Source organism: Ostrea edulis, chromosome 6, assembly GCF_947568905.1.
Source record: "Ostrea edulis chromosome 6, xbOstEdul1.1, whole genome shotgun sequence".
Classification (NCBI taxonomy): domain Eukaryota; kingdom Metazoa; phylum Mollusca; class Bivalvia; order Ostreida; family Ostreidae; genus Ostrea; species Ostrea edulis.
In genome coordinates this window covers 50,874,681-50,887,107 of record NC_079169.1, presented here as the reverse complement: position 1 = coordinate 50,887,107, position 12,427 = coordinate 50,874,681, and the positions used below count along the sequence as shown (strand labels likewise).

The following is a 12,427-nucleotide window of genomic DNA, read 5'->3' as shown; positions in this document are numbered from 1 at the left end:
TATTCGTTGATGGTAACATGTATATCGGTTAATATGTTGCTTATTACGAGATGAAAAGTAAATGCCAAAAAATATCAAGCTAAATATTACAATTTTTAATAGGGTTTTTATATATCTATAATAATAACATAATGGGCGGGCAGCAAATATCATTTATAATTATTTGTAATAGTAAAAAATGACACGTTTAGAATTATCATTACCGCATGCACTATATAAGACACCATAACGCTCCTCCGTCATATTGGGATTGGAAACAGTAAGATAAAGGTATGTACGTATGTTAGCCCGAGTAGCGAAGCTAGAATGTAGAATGTTGCGAGCTTTTCATGATACAAATTGTTGTACAAAGATTGATTTTGTATCGATTAGAAAGTCAATACTCCTCCAAAACACCTGATTTCACGTCTGATGTGTCCAGGGGCCAACCATCTATTTTGTATTCCTTATAGGAGTTTTGGGATTGATCACAGTTTTTGTTTTCATATTCTAATTATAAAACAAATTGTAATCATTTTTGAAAATAAAACCTGGTATGTGCACGTAAGATTAACGACCATAATTTATTATACATTTTACAAGATGAATTTTACTTTACGGAAATCATATTTGATTCTGCTTTTATCTACAGATGTTGAAGGAGGTTATCATCCTGTGCTTCATGGTCGCAGTCGCTAGTGCGAGCACTTGCCGTAACTGCCAGGTAAACCGGAAACAGTACAGAGGCAACAGCAAATTCACCTACGACAGAGCATGCTATCGTTTCAGTTGCTTATGTTACTGTGACGGTTCACATTATTGTCCAGTCTATTTAACCAAAAGGGTTTGCGGAGTCGTCCCGCGAGCATGCAGACCATGTAAGGTGTCTGGAAGAGAGTACCAGCGTGGTCGCTTCTGGTTTGACGATAAGTGTTACAGATTTGATTGCAACTGTAAATGTGATGGGTCCTATGCTTGTCTTGCATCAAACCCCAGATATATTTGTTGACCATTATACTGACAAAAGCTTCATTTAAAAATATTGCTGTTTGAATAAACGATGCGATAAAAGTTACACACATCTTCGCAGTTTTTTTTTTATAAATAGCAATAATTAGGATTTCATTGCTATTTAAACTAATGAACAGAAACAGTATTTTTATGTGGTTGAGAGTCTAATTTACGGTGAAACCACTTCAGACGTATGCATTCTGAATATATCGGCAAGGGAAAGGTTTGTTTGTACTCTGCCGAAAATATGAAATAGCTGTGTATTGTGTCCGTGCACAATATGTCATAGCCGTGGTTGTATGATTAAGAAAACACTCGACTTTATGAATATTTGTGTTTCTATATAAACCAACCGGGGAGCTACCATAATGCTTTGGATGAAAAAATAACACACGTGCCTCGCAGTAGAATAATCCATAGATTGCGGACTGGGAAAAACAAACATAAATCCATTCAGAATAATTCTATTGCTGCAGAATTTGAAAGCACCCTACCACTGAGTTACTGTGACTGATTTGAAATGTAAATATATCAATAGAACTGAAAACGTGTAGGTACATGTACCCAACAGTGAGGAATCTCAATATCCCTATAAAGAATATAAAATTACGAGTAAAACAAACAATGAGCCCTGGGAAAACGAAAGATAAAATCAGTTTCCTAGGAGGCGTAGCATCCCCTGTTGATCAATAATATCCGCAGTGAGACCTGTATCTTAATCAGGAAATCGAAGTAATCCGTAGTAACATTCGCTATGTGAAAATGAAAAAGAAAAATAGAAATTTGGATGTATTTATACTTTGTACTCAATCAATCAAAAAATTACATTGCTAAACACCCCTGTGACTCTACGCTCAAGTACTTTGAAGTTCAATGAAAGGATGTTGGCGTTCCTTATAGACAGTATTTACGTAAGTTTTAGAGAGCTGGCCTTAATTCCCATGGGCACACATTTTTCTCCTTCATTAGCTATTCTGTGTTTTGTATTTCATAGGAGTAGAGTCTTTTTCAAAAGGTTTTACATGAGAAAAAATCCTGCTGTGACCTTAACCTTGTAATTTAGATACGACGCTCATTATTAAAACTCATTCTCTTTCTATGTTGATCCATATATACCAATCAGCTTTAAATGAGAAAAACCACAGTCTTTATGCCTGCTTCGTATGTTATGGGTCAGAATTGCCCTTGATAATACAGCAGCAGAATTTACTAATAAAGACAATGAAACAATTGATAAGATTTATTTACAATTAATAATTAATAATTCAAAGAAAATTGTAACAATAGCAAAATACTAACGTACGGCAGTTGAACAATAAATATCAAAATCCGTGTCGAACTGAATCTACACACACAAAATAGTAAATTCCAAAATCCTTATTCCCAGTTATAAAATGATCCAAAAATGCCCGGAGGTTTTCTAACCAGAGTTTTTTCCTGAGCAATCTTGAAAGACAATGATGCAACCATTACGTCATATTTCTACTAAAGAAAGTAAACATGCTCTAAAACAATCTAGGTCACAGGTGTCAATTGAGTGCAAGTGGTACACAACACCTCCCCCTAAAAAAGGTTTGAATGACAATGACAACTACAATTTTCTAATACACATACATTGTATACATATGTACATCAATCAATGCAACAACAGAACATATTCATGACACTCTTGATCAGGCATCTGCTGTAACATTGTCTTTGCCTTTGATATGTTTGGTATCAATATCATACTTCTGCAATAATAAACTCCATTTTGTGAGCCTTTTATGCGTGTTTGACATTTTATGCAAAAAAGTGAGACGATTGTGATCCATAAAAAAAAAATTGGATGTACAGTAACATTTAAATAAACATCAAAATTTAGCAAAGCTAACAACAAAGGAAGACACCCCTTTTCAATGATTGAATAATTCTGTTGGCATTTCCTAAGTTTATTTGTAAAATATGAAACAACTCTATCCACATTGTCTAGCATCTACTGTAAGCTTAAATTGTCTAGGAAAATCAGGAGCTCAAAGAACTGGACTACTCATGAGAACAGATTTAATTTTACAAAATGATTCGTCACGGTCTTTTGTCCACACACATTTAGCCCTCTTTTGCAATAAGTTGGTAAGTGGACCAACTGTTGAAGAACCATTTGGGCAAAAGTTTCTGTAAAAACCTGTCATGCCCGAAAATCTCACTAAATCTTTCTTGTTTGTAGGAATTGGGAAATTTGCAATAGCCTCCACTTTAGCCATAATATATGTATCATACCCTGACCTACTTTATGACCTAAATACTCTACAGTAGCATGACCAAAGTCTCTCTTTGCAAGGTAAACTGTTGCATTTGCTAAAATGTCGAAGAATGCACGCATGATTTCGAGATCTTCCTCTCATGTATCGCTGTAAATGATGGCATCCTCAATGTAGGCTTATCCCGTGGGGATCCGGGTTAGAATAAGTCCTCATAACCCCTTGCTTGTCGTAGAAGGCGATTAAATGGGGGAGGTCCTTCGGATGAGACCGCAAAAACCGAGGCCCCGTGTCACAGCAGGTGTGGCACGACAAAGATCCCTCCCTGCTCAAAGGTCATAAGCGCCGAGCATAGGCCGAAATTTTGCAGCCCTTCACCGGCAGTGGTGACGTCTCCATATGAGTGAAATATTCTTCAGAAGGGCGTTAAACAATATTCAATCAATCAACCAATCAATGTAGGCTTCACATCCTTGAAAGCCACGCAAAAGGGAATGAAAGGTGAAGATAACGAACAGTGATCAATCTCATAACTCCTACAAGCAATACAAAATAGATAGTTGGGCAAACACGGACCCCTGAACACACCAGAGATGGGATCAGGTGTCTAGGAGGAGTAAGCATCCCCTGTCAACCGGTCACACCCGCCGTGAGCCCTATATCCTGTTCAGGTAAACGGAGTTTTCCGTAGTCAAACTCAGTGTGTCAAGAACGGCTTAACAATCGGTATGAAACACGTCAGACATCATTTGACCTAATGATAGGTTGTATTGACGAACTAGATCGTTATAACGACCATAGAATTTACGAAATGCTGATTTCAATCGAGACTGTTGAAACCCCTGTATCATCAACTCGTTTGTCAGTATCTTACCTCGATTTAAAAACTGACTATACGCAGAACAAGCTCTTGCATATCGAATCAGTTGAGATATATAAACACCATATGCAGGTGATAATGGAATATTGCTACATAAATATGGGAAGTTGACGATGGAGAAGCTGAAATCATCCCGTTTGTCATACAGTTGAGTTGTCAATTTGCCGTTAATGTCTACTTTCAATAAAAACCATCCGCTGAAAGGTCGCTGGAGCATTTTTCATACCAAGCAGCATAACTTTGTATTGAAAGAGGCCATCGGGAGTTACAAATGCAGACATTTCTTTGACGCTTTCAGTCAATGACACTTACCAGTAACCCTTCAACAGGTCAAATTTACTGACAAATTAGCATTTCTGATTTTGTCAATACAATTATCAATTATAGGATTCGGATAAGAGTCTGTTTTGTGACATAATTCACTTTTCGAACGTCAGAGCATAATCGTTAGGTACACTATACCATCAGGATTCGGTACTAGAATGAAAGGTGAGCTCCAGTCAGTTTTACTTGGTTCGATAATGCCATTGTCCAGCATGTATTGTATTTCTGTTCTTAAATACTGCAGTTTCAATGGATTTAAACGATAGGGATGCTGCTTGATGGGCAAATCGTCAGCAGCTATAACATCATGACAAGCGGTATTGGTCTTTTGAGGAACATTCGAGACATTTGAAGGACATTTAGACACGAGACGCTACGTTGAACTTGTTCGCTTTGGTGAATATTCAATTGTCCAGGTCTGATATCCAGATTGGCAAGATTTCAGAGTTCATTAAACGGACATTCTGATTGAAATATTTTTCCCAAATTTCTACACTAAGTTCATTCTCAGTACAATTTTGTAATGTCTTAATATTGGCTAAAGTGGTAACTGATTTTACAGGATTTCGGTCACATCTATCAAAATACTCTTTGAACATGTACTGTGACAAACTCGTTTGTGTTTATGTCGGCCAAGTGTCTTAACTAAATAGTTTATATCACTAAGTTTGCTTTCAATATCATAGGATGACCAGGACTAGATTTTACTAAACTTCTTATCTTACACAAAAACTTCTGGCTTAAAAATTTCGGAAGTTTTACGAACTGACGCTGCGCAAGCGCATTTGTCACTTTTGCTCTCAATATTTCATGGTACAGTGTACATGTATATTCAATATGGACATTCAGAAGCTGATGAGGTCCTCATTGGAGAATTAACAATTTTAATGCAAATAAAATTCAAAACAAATAATTACTATAATCTAAGAATATTGTTTCCGCAAAAATGTATTTTCATAAAAAAAATATGTTGGAGTTCCACATCGACAAAATCTTCGTGGTCTTTGGTGATCAGGTTTTCCGACAGTCTGTTGGAATTCCCATTGGCTCGAATGGTTCTCCTTAGTTAGCTGACCTTTTTAATATTCATTTGAAGCATAATTTATTTTAAAAAACGTCTATGTGAGAAGAAAAACTCTCTTGCTGCGGTCTTCAATTCGACATTTAGATATATCGACGATGTTTTATTTATTCACAATAATAACTTTCATTCATATGTCGATTTCATATATCCCTGTGAACTCGAAATAAAAGACACCACAGAGTGGTCCACTTCTTCTTCATACTTAGATATTTTATTGAAAGTAGATATTAACGGTAAACTACCAACTCACTTTATGACAAACGGAATGATTTCAGCTTCTCCATCGTCAACTTCCCATATTTATGTAGCAATATTCCATTATCACCTGCATATGGTGTTTATATCTCTCAACTGATTCGATACGCAAGAGCTTATTCTACATATGGTCAAATTTCAAATCGAGGCAGGCTACTGACAAACAAGTTGATGGTGCAGCGGTTTCATCAGTCTCGTTTAAAGTTAGCATTTCACAAATTCTATGGTCGTTATAACGATCTAGTTTGACAATACAACCTATCATTTGGTCAAATCCTATCTGTCGTGTTTCATACCGATTGTTGGACCGTTCTTGGCATACTCATTTAACAACGGATAACTCCGTTTACGTGATCAAGATATAGGGATCACGGCGGGTGTGAGCGGTCGACAGGAGATGCTTAATCCTCCTAGGCACCTGATCCCACCTCTGGTGTGTCCAGGTGTTTGCCTATCTATTTTGTATTACTTATAGGAGTTATGAGATTGATCACTGTTCGTTATGCTCGCCTTTTATTTAATACCTACATACACCTGAAAGTACCAGGTCATCCTTGTTTTTCGTTGATTGCATAGGAAATATGAATCGTTTTCATCTTTTGTTTAAATACATTTCAAAATATTGTAAACGACAACATAATATCTACAATACACTGGAATTGTCTTCTTTCTATATGCTTCACATATAACAAAATATTATACATATATCCGAAGAGAAAAATTTGCAAAGTTTCCGTCTCGCCACTTTTAGTCATATTAAATTTTTCATTGCATTTTCCAACGCATGTTCTGTACAGGATGTGGAAGGTGTACACCAGAAAGAGTACACATTTGCTCTTGATTACGGAATGAAGTACTCTTTGTGGTCCGTGTCGGCAAATCAAGCGCGGCCTAGTATTCTAAAAGTGGAAGTAGAATTGCAATGGAAATAGGCAATTATATCTATGTTCTACAAAATCAAGGGTGGGGGAGAAGTTTGGATCCTATGTATCCCTAACTCTATATGTAGACTGACATAAATACATGTGTTCATTTTCTTTCAAGCCCAGGAGATGGTCGTTCTGAACCTCGCCTACCCCCTGTTGAATCTGTATAGCGTACGATTGTAGATAGATAATATGATATAGATAAAAAAAAAAAGGGAGGTCGAAATCTTTGTTTAATTCCAAGATTGTGATTATTCATAAGATTTTATACATGCATAATAATCCAAGTGTAGCTTTGGTGTAATTTTCAAAAAATAAATTAAAGCAACACTATATTGTACAAAATCCGAATATCTAATACAATGTTTGAATATTACAGCGTATAAAAGTAATTTGCTATGTAGCCCTATACATGAAAGATGAAGATAACGAACAGTGATCAATATCATAACTCCTATAAACAATATCTCTATCCTTGGATGAATTTGGCTCTAGTTTTTGGCACTCTAGTTTTCCATTTAGCTCCTACAAGTTTATTGTTATTTCGAATTTCCAAAATTTCAGCTTGAGCATCACTGAAGAGACATTATTTGTCGAAATACGCATCTAGTTTACCTGATCAGGATATAGGGCTCACGGCGGGTGTGACCGGTCAACAGGGGATGCTTACTCCTCCTATGAACCTGATCCCACCTCTGGTGTGTCCAAGGGTCCGTGTTTGCCCAACTATCTATTTTCTTCGTTACTAGCTTTAAAATACGGATGTATATTTAATTGCTGGGATAAAATTTAGAAATTCATTTCAAAATTAATGATTATCTCCCTCATGAATATCTCTATCCTTGGCCGAATTTGGCTCCAGTTTTTTGGCACTCTAGTTTTCCTTTAAGCTCTTACAAGTTTATTGTTATTTCGAATTTCCAAAATTTAGGCTTGAGCATCACTGAAGGGACATTATTTGTCGAAATGTGCATCTGGTGCATCACAACTGGTGTCGTATAAGTTTGACAATACAAATTGAGAGTTGGGTAAACACGGACCCGTGGATACACCAGAGGTGGGATCAGGTGCCTGGGAGGGGTAAGCATCCCCTGTAGACCGGTCACACCCGCCGTGAGCCCTATATCTTCATCAGTTAAACAGAGTTATCCGTAGTTAAAAATCAGTGCTCCAAGAACGGTCTAACAATCGGTATGAAACACGCCAGGCAGCATTTGAACCATTGATAGGTTATATTGGCAAACTAAATCGTTATAACGACCATATAATTTGTGAAATGCTGACTTTTAACGAGACTGTTGAAATACCTGCACCATCAACTTGTCTGTTAGTAGCCTGCATCGTTTTAAAAACTGATCATATGCAGAACAAGCTCTTGCCTTTTGCTGAACACTCTGTAATAAAACTGACCCACCAGTAGAAATCTGCTTAGACAAAGGCAAAACATTCTCTAGCAACAAAATATGTGCAACACCAGTATCTCTCAAAATCTGAAGAGGTTTAACTTCACTAGAGCCACTGAGTGAAACAAATCCTTGAGACAAAAAGGGCTTATAATCCACCATAGAATTAATAGAAGTTTACTTTGAACCCTGAACATCAGGAGTGTCAAACCAATATGAAACAAAGGTTTTCCGATCATTTCTAAATGCTGTACAAACATGTCGTTGTGGTTTGTCAAGGTCATTTTATTCTCTTAAGCTTAAAGCATTCACTAATCAGATGACTCTTTTTCTTACAATAAGTAGAAGTAGGAAGTGATCCTATGCCAGAGGAACCTTCGTAACGTCCTGACGTTGGACTGGGCGTAAAACCACTGTAAGATGGTGACAGGGAAACTCTGAAGCACTCTTTTTATCTGAGTTGATGATTAGGTCTTCCAACAGTCTGTTGGAATTCCCGTGGGCACGAATTGTACTCCTTTGTTAGGTGACATGTTTTTATAATCCTCTGAAGGAGAATTTAATCAAAAACTTCTACGTGAGAAGAAAAAATATGTTGTTGTGGCCTTCAATTCGACAGTATGAAGCAGAAGTGGATGACTCTGTTTTGAGTTCACAGGATATCGAATCGACATATGAATGAAAATTAGCGTTGCTGATAGATAAAACGTCCTCGATATATCTAAATGTCGCATTCAAGGCCACAGCAAGAGATTTTCACATTGACGATTTTTGAATAAATACTGCTTCATATGAATATAATAACAGTTCAGTCAACAAAGGAGCAGAATTCCTGCCCAAGGGAATTCCAACAGACTTTGTACGACCTGATCACCAAAGACTATGAAGATATTGTCAATGAGGAACTCTAGGATATTTTTAATTGCAACTTCAGAGTATTTGTGGGTGGAATTCAGAGTGGTGTTTTAACAAATGTAAAACTTATACAGTACCAATTTTGTTGCACCAGATGCTCATTTCGACAAATAATGTCTCTTCAGTGATGCTCAACTGAAATGTTTAAAATCCGAAATAACTATGAAGTATTAGAGCTAAGTATAACCAAAAAACAGCGTGCCAAAAAAAACAAAGTAATTTTTTGGATGACTAATCACTAGATGTAAATTTTTTGTTTTCCCTTTTTCTTGAAGAAGCAACTGTCTATGTTCTCTAAACGTCTAGTCTTTAATTTGTCACGAGGAATGGTTGTATAAAGTGTTGAATAGTCGTACGTTTTGATGTTGTTGATTTGAGAAAAAAATTGCGATTTCAACTTTACTAAAAGTTCTTTAGAATTTTTTAGAATCCACATTTGATTTACTCCATTTTCGGCATATGTAGTCGTACAGTACGTTTGAAGTTTCTACTTCACAGCTGTTAAATGTTCATGAGGAGCAAAGATAGGGACTTGGTAGAACATTTACCAGATCCAGCAGTGTATCTTTGTAAGTGTTTTATTAAGTTTAGGAATTCAGTATAGATACGTTAACTCATATCTATCCGATCCACTGACTGGGTTATGAAATGTGTCTAAACCTGAAGCATGATTTTGAAGAATTTCATCTTTTGAAAGGGCAGTTGGAGTATAAGTACGATTACTAAAAGTAGAATTAATGCCAAGTTCTTTGGAAATATAGTTGTAATAATGAGCCTTACAAACCACGACAATGTTGTTACAAGCTTTGTCAGCTGGAACCAAAACATATTCCTCATGTAATCTATCTAATTTTTTTCATTACTTCTGGCCTGGAGGTTATAAAACTTTTTGAGCACGTTTTCATACTCAAACTCGAACTCCGTGCTCTAAATCGTACTCATTCTCAAGAACGAGGGTTATAAAACTTCTATAAAATCATTCTCATACTGAAATGGAGTACATGCGCAAGATGTTTCGAGTATGTTTCGGAGCTTGTTCAGAGTTGTACTCAAAGCAAACATGGCTGAGTTTGAGTATGAGTACGGTAAAAGTTTTATAACCTCCAGGTCTGGTTTACTAAACACAGAAGGATAGATGGTGCGTACTTTTGTTTTGAGTTGTCTAATGCGGAATTGTAATATTTCTCTTATACTTTTAATCCATTCTGACAATGTATAAAGTTCTTTTTCGTATTTAGCCCATCGTCTGGCATAATCCTCGACAGAATTCACATTAGAGTTGAAGTTCTGTCACCAATTGAAAGACCGAGGTTCTATGTATTTAGAACCTTTTAGAATAAATGATTTGAGGTCATCATTTTCAACTACATGTATATCAACATTTGTTTATAAGTTTGTTTGTAATTCAAAAAATTGGATGCAATAGTGGAAGTATATTTGTAGGAAATACAGGGTGTAGACTTGAAATAAGTTTGAATACATGGCTGGACTCTTTTATGACGAAGAATGTTGCTTATGTTGACGCCATCTATTCCTTTGTTTGTAAATATGAGCTTAATGAACTGGCGGCATGATTGGGAGGGAATATCATTTATGACCCGTGGTGGTTTAAAGACCCTGTGATTGGTAAAATCCATAATCATAGAGTTCAGTCTATATTCAGGTGTTGAAAAATCCAAATATAGACTAGCTATAGCTTCTTCAAATAACGTATTATAAATGTCGAATTGATGAAAACAGCAAGAGGTGTAACTTAAAGGGAAAGACAACCCAAAAGTGTTTTACATGATAAATGATAGGATTAATCATATGATAAAGATTTATCATACTATTCTTTTGATATACGGCCTAGATAAGCTTCAGTACTAATTTTAAAACATTAAACATTGAAATTACCGCCATCTTTAGAGGCTGCCATGATGCGGAACTCTTTTGTATTCAAGACCACAAAAATCAATAATTTTGACGTCACACCGTCTATTCCGGTTTTGTTGAGATTCTAAGATCATCAAAGATGTGCATGTGGTAGATTTTACGAATACATTGTAAATACACTGAATGTGGATGCCTACTTATAAAGCAGTTAATTACATTAATGCGAAGGGTAGATGTGAAAAAAAGTCCCCCACCCCCACGAAATTCTTGACCCAACAAAGTTATTTGAAAAGAAAATACCAAGTAAACTGTGGATCCATCATTTGCGTAATGACAAGTTGAAGTTTGATACATTTACATGTATGAAGAAACGAGTACCACCTGCCTGGTCTGAGACTTGACTGAACGTCTTATTTTCTTAAATTATTCATGCAGAACGGAGAAAGTCAATCATCTGTACATAATGACTTGAGACAGGTAAAAGATGAAGATTATTTGCTGATGCTCTGCGTAAAATCAGGATAGGAAACCAATAATTAAGCATTTAAGGAGAAAATCTCCTTGAATTATTAACGATGTTAGGGATATTGATGACTTACAAAAGCGAATTTCGAGTACATTTCACTACGCGTCACCTCTCCAACTACTTTATATTTCAAAGCTATGGGATATTTCATCTTTGCCGACGCGATTTTATTTCGGGACATTTAGATTATACAAATAACGGGTCACCTGACTGTTTCGATCATGTGACAATAAAAAGGGGACCATTTCCGGAATATTGAGTACTCATTATTTCGTTTAATTAATAAATATTTACATAACGACATGCGTTTTGGCGATACAATAACGAATTTATGAAATGTCATAATTACTAACTTTACTTATTTGAAAGGCCTCAACATTGCTGCACAAAATCCCATACGTATGCAGCAATATTCATAACATTATCATCTGCAAATGGTGTTTCTGTCTCTCAAGTGATTCAATTTACGAGAACATGTCCTGTGTATCATGAATTTTTAAATCAATACAGGCTATTGACAAATCTACTGATGTTACAGGGTATATCATGTTTTATTGATCTTTCAGAAGTCTCGGTTCATGTCAGCATTTCGCAGATTTTCTAGTCTTTATAACCATTTCATTTACAAATACAACCTTTCGTTAGGTTGAATGCGGTCTGGTGTGTTTCATACCAACACGTGTTGGGCTGTTTTTACATACCGAATTAACCCATTGATTTTTCCGTTTACTTGATTAAGATACTAGGCTCGTAGCGGATGTTACCGGTCAAAAAAAGATACTTCATCATTCTATGCTCCTGATCCCACCTCTGACGTTTCCAAGAGTCCTACTCTCAGTTTTGTATTCTTTATAGAATTGATGAGATTTATAATAGTAGTATGAATATTGATTTATCACCCAGAGTCGATATCACGTTTGTTGCAAGGGGTCATTTATCCTAATATTATCATTTGATTGTTTAATAACTTGCTAACATTCATCCAGACCTCATCCATTTTTTAAAAATC

General features: G+C 36.1%; 1 long non-coding RNA gene across 1 annotated transcript; it reads left to right on the top strand.

Annotated features, from left to right (window-relative positions):
• Positions 1-215: 215 nt before the first annotated feature.
• LOC125646847 (uncharacterized) lies at positions 216-1,054 on the top strand. The gene is made up of 2 exons (XR_007359834.1): positions 216-270; positions 632-1,054. It is a non-coding gene; the product is annotated as an uncharacterized LOC125646847 (long non-coding RNA).
• The last annotated feature ends 11,373 nt before the right edge of the window (positions 1,055-12,427 follow it).